At 28.2% G+C, this 12,103-nt stretch overlaps 1 long non-coding RNA gene across 6 annotated transcripts; it reads left to right on the top strand.

Annotated features, from left to right (window-relative positions):
- Positions 1–7,873: 7,873 nt before the first annotated feature.
- Positions 7,874–11,499, top strand: LOC145065831 (uncharacterized). 6 transcript variants are annotated; one of them, XR_013688529.1, is made up of 4 exons: positions 7,874–9,347; positions 9,592–9,669; positions 9,973–10,592; positions 11,246–11,499. It is a non-coding gene; the product is annotated as an uncharacterized LOC145065831 (long non-coding RNA). The 6 variants fall into 6 exon arrangements; XR_013688534.1 differs by having other exon boundaries at positions 7,896–9,347; positions 10,496–10,592; XR_013688533.1 differs by having other exon boundaries at positions 7,898–9,347; positions 10,510–10,592.
- The last annotated feature ends 604 nt before the right edge of the window (positions 11,500–12,103 follow it).

Below are 12,103 nucleotides of genomic sequence, written 5' to 3' on the forward strand. Positions count from 1 at the left end.
TCCTCCGAGTGAACTTGTTCTCGGGTGCTTCCGTTTTGCTTCCTTCTTCTCCGACAATGGATTATCTACGATGTTGCATCATCTCCGGCCTAGAATGGAATATAGGTAAGGTTTTTTCTTAAATTTAATCAGAACTTTATTAATCGATGAATAATGCATTGTTTTAGTTCCTTGAAGTTTATAAACGATGGAGAATTTTAATATATAATAGCTTTTTAATGAATTTGATTATGTTTATTGGCAATGGCTTTTCATCTTAATTTATTCAAAAAGTATCTTAATCGATGGATAATTGCTATTGATTGAATTACGATTTCATTTAAATACTAGGTTGATTATAACAAGTTTTTGGATAATTTGTATTCATTGAATTGCATATTACTGTCAGATTTCATTAATGCTCCTCTTTTACTATGAACATAAAACCGAACATACATCTATGATCTATCTCTCTTAAAATCATTATTTTTTATTGGCATCAATTTATTAATGTAATTGTTTTCTGATTGTCATCTCCATAAAGTTTTTTTGTGATTGGCATCTGTTTAACATAAATTTTTAACCTATTAACAATTCAATTTTTTTATTAATGTATGGACAACTCTTTTGTGTTAATGAGATATAAATTGAAGTTCGCCTAAACATTTATAGCTTCATAGAGATTATTTACTCAATGTATCCATGGTTGCTTGTGTTTATTCCGAACAACAAAAGTTTATCACAAACAAATCAATCGTTATATCCAAAATCAAAGAGCTATAATGCACTTCAGTTAAATCAATTACAAAACTATGTTTTCTTTAATATACTTCTTTGTTTATGTCATGAAAATTTAAATATATTTTCTTAATAATATTCATTTGATGGCAGGAGGTAGGATTTGATATGGTAGATGATGAAAACAAGCCTAGATTTAGTCATTTTCTCATTTATGAGTGGCTACTATTACTTGTTAGGCATGCATGGCTAATTGTCAACGAGGTAACAAACTGTTATTATTATCATTCTGGAAGTTGTACATTTATGTGTTTATGATAAATTAATTATTTTTCCATTTTTTTTAAAAGTAAAAGCCATTTCAATGTGATTTTATGACGAATTTGCTTTTTATAATTGTGAACAAAATTAATATCATAGAAAATATCTTTAATGCTTACAAGAAATAATATTTTCTGGAGGTGAAACCCAAAGTAATGGACAATCCTCAACTTCTTTTTATCCATCATTTAAATCCGTGAGATGGACTGTGCATAGTTACTTCGTTAAATCATCTCTTAAATCATATTTGTATTTGTTTCCTTTTTGTCTTCATGTGAAGTTTATGGCATCATGTAGAGGACATGGTTTATATGGCTAAAGAGTTTGTCAAAATAACAGACCAGGTAAGAAATAATAAATTATTTTAATGCTTCTATATCAGATATAAGTATTTTAATTTATTATTTGTAATGTAATTAATTCTACTTACTACCCAAATGACTTATTTGTCTTTTGGACAAATAACTAGAATTAATGGACACATACCACATGTGACTTATTTTTTATTTTTTAATTCTAGTTAAATCACAAGTGAATTACATATGATTGTAAATCATCTTAATTATTTATTTTTTATAACTATATAGTTTATTTCAATTTGTTTCATTTTAGCAATAATTCATATATAAATCACAAGTGAATCATATATAAATTACATGTGATGCATATGTCAATCACATATGAATCTCATGTAACTGATCTGGAAATATTTGTGAATTTAATTGTTCAATCACTCTTTTTATTCTTGAAGGCTCAATGAACCATTCGATAAATTGCAAATAGAGGATTTTAGGTGAGTTACTTCATATTATACCTCTTTATTGACATTGACATTTACGTTTACGAAACTTTTATTCATGTTATGAACATGAATTACAGAGGAGTATATGTTTTTGTTGATGGACACTTGAGAAGTTACAGAGGTCAAAGGCATGTTTCGATCTTTTCTGTTAGCTATGTCTTTTTGAATCTTAATGTAATTCTGATCTCATTAACATGATAAAATGAAAGCTTACAATTGAAATAAAATTTTCAGTTATCAGAATTCACATTCATGAGTTTTTTTCCATAAAATTTGATGAAAATGAAGTAAATTACATATGAATCATATGTGATTCACATGTAAATTACAAGTGAATCACATATGAATTACATGTGATTCACATATAAGTTACAAATGAATTACATGTGATTCACATGTAAATCACATATGAATTACATGTGAGTTGCATGTAAATTACAAATGAATTACATGTGATTCACATGTAAATCTCAAGTAAATGACATATGAGTTACATGTGATTTACATGTAAATCACAAGTGAATCACATATGAATTACATGAGATTCACATGTAAATTACAAATGAATTACATGTGATTCACATGTAAATCACATATGAATTACATGTGATTCACATGTAAATTACAAATGAATTACATGTGAATTGCATGTGATTCACATGTAAATCACAAGTGAATAAAGTCTATATGAAAAGTTGCATTTTGTATGAGTGTTCTTTGTTAATTATTATTATTTTTTTAAAATTTTATTGTGAATTTTACATTTGAATCTTAAAAGATACAATCACATGTGAATATCACATTATATAATCATATGTGAATCTTGCATTATATAAACATATGCATTTTTACGAGTTGCATTAATCAATTTTTTTTTTAATTTTCTTGTAGATTTGGAAGAATTTGTGGAAAATATTGAAGATGTGAAAAATGATTGATTAAAGAAAATATGGAAATCTTGACACGGTGACATAAAAACTCTTTGAAATTTTATAGCATTTTTTGTTTTTTATGATTTATTTTGTATCAAAGAAAATACTTGTAATATTGTGTTTATTGATTAGTAAATAAAAATGAGTTTACATACGAATATTATAGTATAAAAAATATGAATATATGTACTTAAAAAATATGCATATAAGCACCTAAAACGTCAACTTTTTTGGTTAAAAAAATTATAGTTTTTTTTTAATATTCCAATTTTTCTAAAAAGTTTACAGATTTTTAAAAATTTATTGTTTTCAAAAAAAATTGCAAATTTTAAAAGAAAGTATTTCTTTACATTTTTTTTAAAATTCATGTTCTCTAAAAAATTATAAAAAACTTTCATTTAAAAAAAATAAAAATTAATACTTTTTAAAAAAAAAAATTGAAATTTTGATTTATTATGTTAATTTTGAGACATTTTTATTAATATTTCAGTAACATAAAAAAATAAACATTAAATGAAATTGGTAAGAAGACGATAATTCACTTAGTGAGTTAATTTTGATCTAACGTTCCACCTTTAGTTTTCGAGTTCTCGACAAACTATCAGTTGTCAACGGATCTCACCCACATATATATATATATATATATATATATATATATATATATATATATATATATATATATATATATATATATAGGGTTAGGATTAAATATGAATCACGTGTGAATGTGTGACAAAATTATAACCATTAGATTAAAAATAATGAAGAGATGTGATTGTAAGGAACATGGTATTAACATGGACTAACAATTATTATATAATTACCCTTAATTAATTGTAGAGAAAACTAAGATATTTTATTAAGAGAAATAAATGAAAATTACATACATTTTAGGCAACTAAGTCACATTAATTACTAAAAAACTAAATTTAAATAAATACAAATTAATATTTTTAAATGCTTTGAAAATTCAGTTTCTATTCTTATAATTATCATTATGAAAAAATACATTTTTATTAAAGATCGATTTGAAGGTCTCGAAGGATGTAATTCAACTTTATTCTTATCATTCTCATTCTGGAAGAATAAGTAGTAAATTATAAGTTCATATATCTTATTCTTTAAGAGTAATAGTTACATTATTCAAAAAAAAAAAAAAAAAAAAAAAAAAAAAACTTTCATGAAGACTAAAAAATTAAATAGAATTGGACAAATTCTTGAAGAATAATATAAGATTTTGAAAAATAATAGAATACATTCGTAAAGAAAAATACAATAAAGCAACCCTCTTAAAGTATTGTACGTGGATTCTTTAAGAATATGATATAATAAATTATGTATATTGAAAATTCTATAAGAATGCTTTCATGTTTTTTGATTGATTTTGTATATTAAATGTGTGCATTCTTTAAGAATACAAATTAATTGTTTTGAAATTTAACTTTTCAGGTCACTTTCTTGAAGATTGATTTATCCGTTTTCCATGTGACAATTAAATTTTCATTCTTGAAGAATAATTGTTCTCACATAGTCTTTCTTTTTTGACCTGCAACTTTTGCTCAGGAAAATCTTGGTCTGTGTTGAACTTTTGGAATCAAAATCGTCAAATTCAAAAGCGGATAAAGATATGAAGTTTGTAACCGAAACCATTATTTAAGGAAATACACGACTTCATTTTTTGGTTAGTAAAATAATTATATGTAAACTTCCAAAATTAACTTTTATTTGTTTTATTAATCATTTATTATTTTTCTAAATTCTCATTGGTTCACACATTCACACAATAATTAAGGTTTATATATATATATATATATATATATATATATATATATATATATATATATATATAGGGTTAGGATTAAATATGAACTACAAGTATTGTGTGATTGTATGGCTAGATTTGAGCCATCAGATCATAATTCTTAGAGGTTAAGATTGCTATGGTATACCATACTTACGGTGACATGCACCACACATTAACGATGCTTTATTTTAAAAAAAACTTGTATTTATGGGCATTATAGACATTTTATTCAACATCAAGTAAGGAAAATACTTTTATTTAGGGAGTTATATTTCTTTTTTTTTCAAATCAATATATGCTTAATTGATAAAAACCGAAGGATAATCAAGATGCGTTACATATTATCATCTTACAAAATTAATTTGATAAGCCATTTGTTACCATTCTTTCAGAATAATTTGTTTTATAGCTATATAAAGCTAATTATTAACCTGATTAGGAACTATTCTTTTAGAATATGATGTTTATCAGTAGTGAAATGCTAATTTTTTCTATTCTTTTAAAATAATACATTTAAATTTATAGAAAGATAACTAGTAACCATTCTTTCAGAATAATTTTCTTTACAATGTGATTTTTTTTTTTATAGTAGTAGAATGGTAATTACTAATTTCTTACATTCTTTAGAATAGTATAGCAAAAGTTACACCTTTTAGAGATCCTTGGTAATTTAGGATCTGTATTATTGTTACTTAATTGCTTGAAAAAGTTACACTTAATTTATACATCTATACAAATCCATTTTCTTTGCCCTTCTTGGAGAATCAACTATATTTTATAAATAGTGGTATATTAATTGGTTTCCGTTCTTTCTTAATACATTGTTTTACAATCGTAGAATGCTAATTACTAATTAGTTTCTCCTTCAATCAATCTTTGTTGTTTTGGTTGTTCAACAAATTCTTCCATTGGTAATTCTTGTAGAAGCTCTGCTTGCGGACTTTTGTAGTGTTGTTCTTTTTGCTTTAGTACACCTGCAACTACAAAAAACCATGTTACCCATTGTTCAAATATCAAATACATTATTATTCTACAATCAATATACATCTTACTTTTTTATGCAAGTTAAATTAATGCAATCACAAAAAATAATCATGTCTTGAAAATTCATACATAAAGCATTATATATATGTTATTTACAAACTGAATCATTATATATATATGTCATTCTTTAAGAATTTAACTTTACAAATTTTAAAAGATATCATTCTTCTCACATTCTTTAAGAATAACAACATATTTGTATTCATAAAAAATAATTTTATTTAAACATGAAACATTAAAGTCATCATTAGAGACTTAGAGTTGATACAAAATGTACATATACTCTTAGTTAGAACTATGTAATTCGATAAACAATATTGATAATAAATTTAGCACAATAAATGATATCAATCGAACTTTAAATTTAAGTTAAAACTTAGGATTTCATACAAATATAATTATATCGTTCTTTAAGCATGAAATTCTATAATTTTGTATTCAAACATTGTTTACATACTTATTTGATAAAGAATTACACAAAATTATAAATAATTGGCTAAGAATGAGATATTATATGCTCTATTCTTCAAGAATATGAAAACTGCAATAGTTATTTTCCAATACCCTTTGTAAAAAACCTCATATACAAAATCTCTACATTTCAGGAACAACCAATATTACACTTCAATATGAAGCATAAACAAATTCTTATTTGTAGATCAATCAAATATAAATACGAATATATCTTTTTGAACTAAATTAAATAATCTACAAGAATGATGTTTTCTTTATTTATAATTAAACCAAAAAGTAAATTATGCATTTAGTTCACACATATGTTATCCCAGATTTGATTGTAGCAATATAAACCACCCAAACGCCATAGGTTTTATAAAATTAGACAAATATAAAAGCAATGCTTTTTTTCTGACAATAATCTTAGATATAATTCTTACTTGAAGTGCCAATGAATGAATGTAGTTTATTAAAATCAAGCATATAGTGAAAAAAAAATGAAGCAATGTTTTTATCAAAGAATGAATGTAGATTTTATAAAATTATAAAAATATAAAAGCAATGCTTTTTTTAGCCATTATCATTAAAATGAAGCATATAGTGGAAAAAAAAAGATGAAGTATATACAGCAAAAAAAAAAGATGGATTAACTAATTTGCAAAAAGGCAAATTTATCTTTCAAGTCAAAGGGCAAATTTGTAATCTTTTCCTTTGGAAATTCGACTCTTCAGCCAAATGGTAAAAAACTGAAGTGCAGGTTCAAGAGTTTTCAAGACAAAAAGAAAATCCAAAGTCTTCTTATGCCTATCTTGCAGCATAGATTGAAATGGAAATGCAACCAATTCAAAAAATCGAAACCACAGATCAAATTGTTAGAAACATAAGAAGGGACAAACTTGTATACAACTTCACGTTATTACAGAGAGACAACCACCAATGTCAAATAATCCCGAATACTGAATTGCAACAAACATACAAATCAATCAATAATTAAGTTGCCGGTCAAAGTGGATCAACAACCATTTAAAAAAAAAATGAGAATTGGCCAAGTTGCAGGTGTCGATCGAGACTCATCCCATGAGTTTGATTCCCTTTTTCCAGTTATAGAAGTGATGATTATTATGGAGCTTAAATGAATTTTGTATCTCAATAGACACCGTAAGGACCGTGAAGGGAGGTGTGTCGAACTCGGGGCGTCAGGCATGCATCTCCAGCGTTCGATTCTTGTCATCTCGTCGGAATGTGAGAGAAACAGGAAAAAAAATAAACCCTAGGCGGTGGTTATAGAAGATAAATTCCTTCACAACGTAATACTGCTTAAACACCTTAATTATAGGCTTTTACGTTATTTAATTAATTAGTTAATTGTAATTTGACTAATATGCCCCAAAATACTGATTGGCCTACAATTAGTCTTACGGTCACACGATACTTATACGAACCTAACTCTATATATATATATATATATATATATATATATATATATATATATATATATATATATATATATATATATATATATATATATATATATATATATATATATATATATATAAAAGTAAGCCTCCTTTTTTAGAATTTGAGGTAAGTGGACAGATGAAAGTGCGTGAGAATTAAGCATGATTTTTTGAGGATTTATGAGGATTTTTGGTGAATTTTAGAGGATTTTTGGTTTTTCCACTCTACATTGAGTACAAGTGGGAGTCTTTAGTATGGATCCAAATTGTTTTGGGTAGTTTCAGTTCGGATCGGGTCCAAGTGCATGCGTGTCATGGCGCGTGACTTTTGAGCGTGTAGTCCAATTAAATTAATTGGTGTTGATGTTACCTCCGTTATCACCGCCCTTTAACCCACAGATTAGAAGTTAGATTGTTGGATACGATTTGCCATTCTCTCGTTTATTAATCCTTTCTGGTTTAACTTCAATCGTTTTTCACTACAATTACAATCGTCTTCATAAACTTCTGATTCAAGTTCAATTCCAGTGGATGACCGTTATCCTTAGCTCAGGCTTAGGAAGGAACCGACAAGATACCAGTTTGGAGATCGGATGGTTGCACCTCCTTCCCCCTTCCATCAGTCCGTTATCACCAGCTTGCCCACCTATCCTTATCTCATGCTTCTTCATATCCTTTTTGGCGCTTTTATTAATCCCCTTAAAATGGGCGCGCGTCTGCTTCACGATTTGCCTGCTGCACCGCCCTTCTCCCCCAATGAGACTGCAAGTTTGGAGGAACCAAAGTTACTTGCCTCTGTCTTCTACTGTCGCTCTGCAAGCAGTCTTCCACTATTTCTCCACCGCCCTACACGTTTGACAGGTGGCCATCTATTTTCTTTGCACACCTTCATCCCCAAGCCAAGTCACCTTCCACTCCGTGATTAGTCATTCACCGTTTTCTACCACCACCACTTTCACTAATGGTTTTCTTTCATCAAAAAAGACACTTGCTATAAACCGCTTTCTTTCTCTTCATCACATTCATTTTTGGGTTTCATTTATATCTTTATCTCTCTTCTATTTCCAGCGACCCCAATTGAAGCCAAGCCTTCCCCATTTAATTCATCGACCCCAAGAACCCCCCGTGGTTTTTGGGGTGTGTGTCGGTGGTGGTTCAACTGACGACAATGATGAGCAGATGTTCGGATAAGTGTTATGTTTACTTCCCGTTTCAATTACTGGCTCCATCTCTTCCTATCAAATGCTATAATAATCACTTCATTAACCATCTTCTTCTTCTTCTTTAAAATTAGGGTTCTTAGTTGTAGATTTTTTTTTAATTTGTCTACTGATGTTCTGCAACTTAATCATGATAGATGAGAAAAGATCAGCAAGGAACATGTTATTGTTGCTTACATCATCGAGTTACTTCAAGAAATAGGTTGTGATGTTGCTGTCAAAAAGATCAGGAAGGAAGGTGTTGCTGTTGCCTACATGATTGAGTAAAATACTCCAGGAAATGGATTTTGTTGTTGCTGTCAAAAAGATCAGGAAGGAAGGTGTGTGAGTTAAATAACTGGGAAAATCAAACTATTTGTAGGTTTGTTCTCCATCTACACATTACTCTTTTTATAGGATTTTGTTTTTATTTTTGGTGGGTTTTATTGAGAGGTGTGACTTAATTGGGGCTATTGACCTTCCTTTTATGAAGCCTTGATTCCTGTTTCACGACATCTTCTTGTTTTTTCCTCCTTGAATCGTCTCGTTCTTCTACCGACACCCTTACTTGCTGCCAAGCTCCACCGTCTCACCTACTCTGCGTTTTCATGTGAGGTACAATGAAATCGTTTGTTGGTTCAGGTTTTTTTTTCTCTGTCGCCAACCTAAATAGTTTCATATTTAACCTATCATTTTTTTACAATTTGAAGTTGAAGACGACCACTGAAGTTGATCTTTCTAGGGTTTAGATCTTCTTTTTGAAACTTACTTTCAGTTTTACTTGTTTATTATGTTTTATATTTTGTTTATCTCAGCCCTAATAGGTTTGCTATTTCTTGTATTTTTGTTTAATTTCTAGATTTTAAGACTCATCTAGCCGTAATCAACAAGACGTCGCTGACATCTACAGTTCGATTCCTGCCAGTATCCCCTTAAGGTTAATAATGATTTTGAATTTGAAATTTTATCTTTGATTTTTCCATGACTATGGTTCAGACAATTAACGTCCTTTCTTGTTCCACGATTAAAGTTCGGACGATTTATGACTTTTAAACTATTTTTGATTTCTTTTAACATCCTTTTTTGTTCCACGATTAACAACCTTTCTTGTACTTGTTCTCCTGGTAATTTGATTAACATCATTCGATTTTGTTGTTCTCTAGGGTAAACTTGTCAGTTGTTTTTGTTTTCTGATCATTGTATCTGATTATATCTGAAATTAATTTAATTATATTTGCAGGTTTAAAAAGATATAGATATCCCCACATCATTATTTTATAACTTTCGGATAAGATTTACTGTTGTTCTCTGTGAATTTCAATTTTCTATTTGGTTTGGAATTTAGATTTCTATTTCTTGATTACATTTAGTTTATACTTCTTGCTCTTTTTACATATTTGAATTAATTGATTACTATTTTGTCTTTTCAAGTTGTGCTTTATTAACATAGAACATGGCAAGACATCCTCTTGTATGTCGTTTTGTTATTATTTCTGTTGACAAGTTGTTAAAGGAGAAGATGAGCAAAAGATTTTCTAATTTCTTGGATTTCAATTTTAGGGGTACAATTTTAAAATGATAATCAAAGTTTAATAGATGAAAAGCCTATGCATTCCTCCATCTACCAACTGATTAATTACTTGCTACTCAGGATCAGGGAAAGAAACAAATATCTTCCTATGTATTTCATTTATATGCTTTATAGTTGACAGGAATGACAATAATAAGGGTAAAATATTTTTCATAGCCAATTATTCTATCAGTTGGTTGGTTTCAGGAAGGACCTTTGACAGCAAACCCCACCTTCTAATAAAATAGAAGGTGCACTAAAAGTTAAGAACTGCCATCCAAAGAAATTTGGTAATTTTTATATCTATTTCTCTTCTTTAATCCTTCCATATTTGGTTCGAAATTACTACTGTTTTATTTTGAAATGTGATTACAAATTCTTACTTTGGGTTTTGTTAGTCAGAGAAGATTAAGAAGTATCTACTAAGTGGCATACAAATTGAATTTGTGATAGCTGTTAATTTTTGGTAGAGGCAATTAACTTTTTTTTTTTGGTAATAGCAATGTACAAGTGATCATTGGTTTTTTAATTTCCGATAAAAAGTCCCTTTAGGTGTTGAAATTGCCATAACTAATTTTTTTTGTGGTTGTGGCTTGATAGTGAAAACCCTTTTTTCCTAATTTTCTACAATTAACGCATTCTTTCTGCATTAACCTTTGGAAAGCCGCTAAAGTTTTATGTGATTTCATGAGTCTTTTGTAATTACAAAGTTTAGGCAATCTTTCCGCATTGACTTTTGGAAAATCGTCAAATTATTTTTCAATTTCCTGAGATTTTATTATAATAAGTTTAATATTAGGAAACCATATCTTTAAGATTATTTGGAAGATTAAACGCAAGAAATGACAATGTACTTTTAAGTTTTTTTTTTATTATAGTTGGTTTATCTTATTATAAACACTTTACAATTAAGCTAAAAAGTAATATTTCGCTTTGATTATAGATTGTGCCAACGTCCGATATACATAAGGGTTGGTTGGGATTCTTTGTTATTCAGTGGTTATGCTTATGCCCATTTCTCTTTGGGATATATTTTTATATTTTTGCAAAGCTTTTTACAATATGCAACTACTCTTATATTATTTTGACGCTTTGTATGCATAAGTTCTTAATGGATTATTGGGACCTTTTCGGAAACCAATATACGCAATGTACTTCAACTTTCACCTATAATAGTGATGTGATTCCATTTCCTAACCCATAACAGCAATGTACTTTCATATCGTTATTGATAATAGCAACATACTTGGCTCTTTACTAATAATAGCAATGTACTTACAATTCCCTCATGGGTCGTGCTTAGCACGGCCCTTCAAACATACCTAGTATATATATATATATATATATATATATATATATATATATATATATATATATATATATATTGGCGTGTGTTTTTAGAGTAAGGCTTTTAGTAGTGATCATATTCATCTCGAAATTGGAGCCATCACATTATATTCTTCTTCTACAGTCATTCAAAGCGTTTATCGAGTTATTTAAGTTGTGTTATTTGTTTATTCTGAATTACAATAATACAATTCCTTATCAATTTCTTGTTTACTAACCTTTTTTTTCTTCTTATTCTTTCACAATTTAGTGAATGTATCTTTTCTTTATATGTTTCATTTGTTATATTTTTTTTAGAATGGCAACTATAAGAGAGAGAGAGAGAGAGAGAGAGAGAGAGAGAGAGAGAGAGAGAGTAGCTAGCAAGATTACAGAATAAGTTACATTGATAAAGAAGAAATAGGATTAATACACCAATTATCCTGTCATAATTTGCTCTTGCTAAACTTGTTCT

Source organism: Lactuca serriola, chromosome 8 (assembly GCF_051521515.1).
Source record: "Lactuca serriola cultivar US96UC23 chromosome 8, Lser_US96UC23_V15, whole genome shotgun sequence".
NCBI classification, from domain to species: Eukaryota; Viridiplantae; Streptophyta; class Magnoliopsida; order Asterales; family Asteraceae; genus Lactuca; species Lactuca serriola.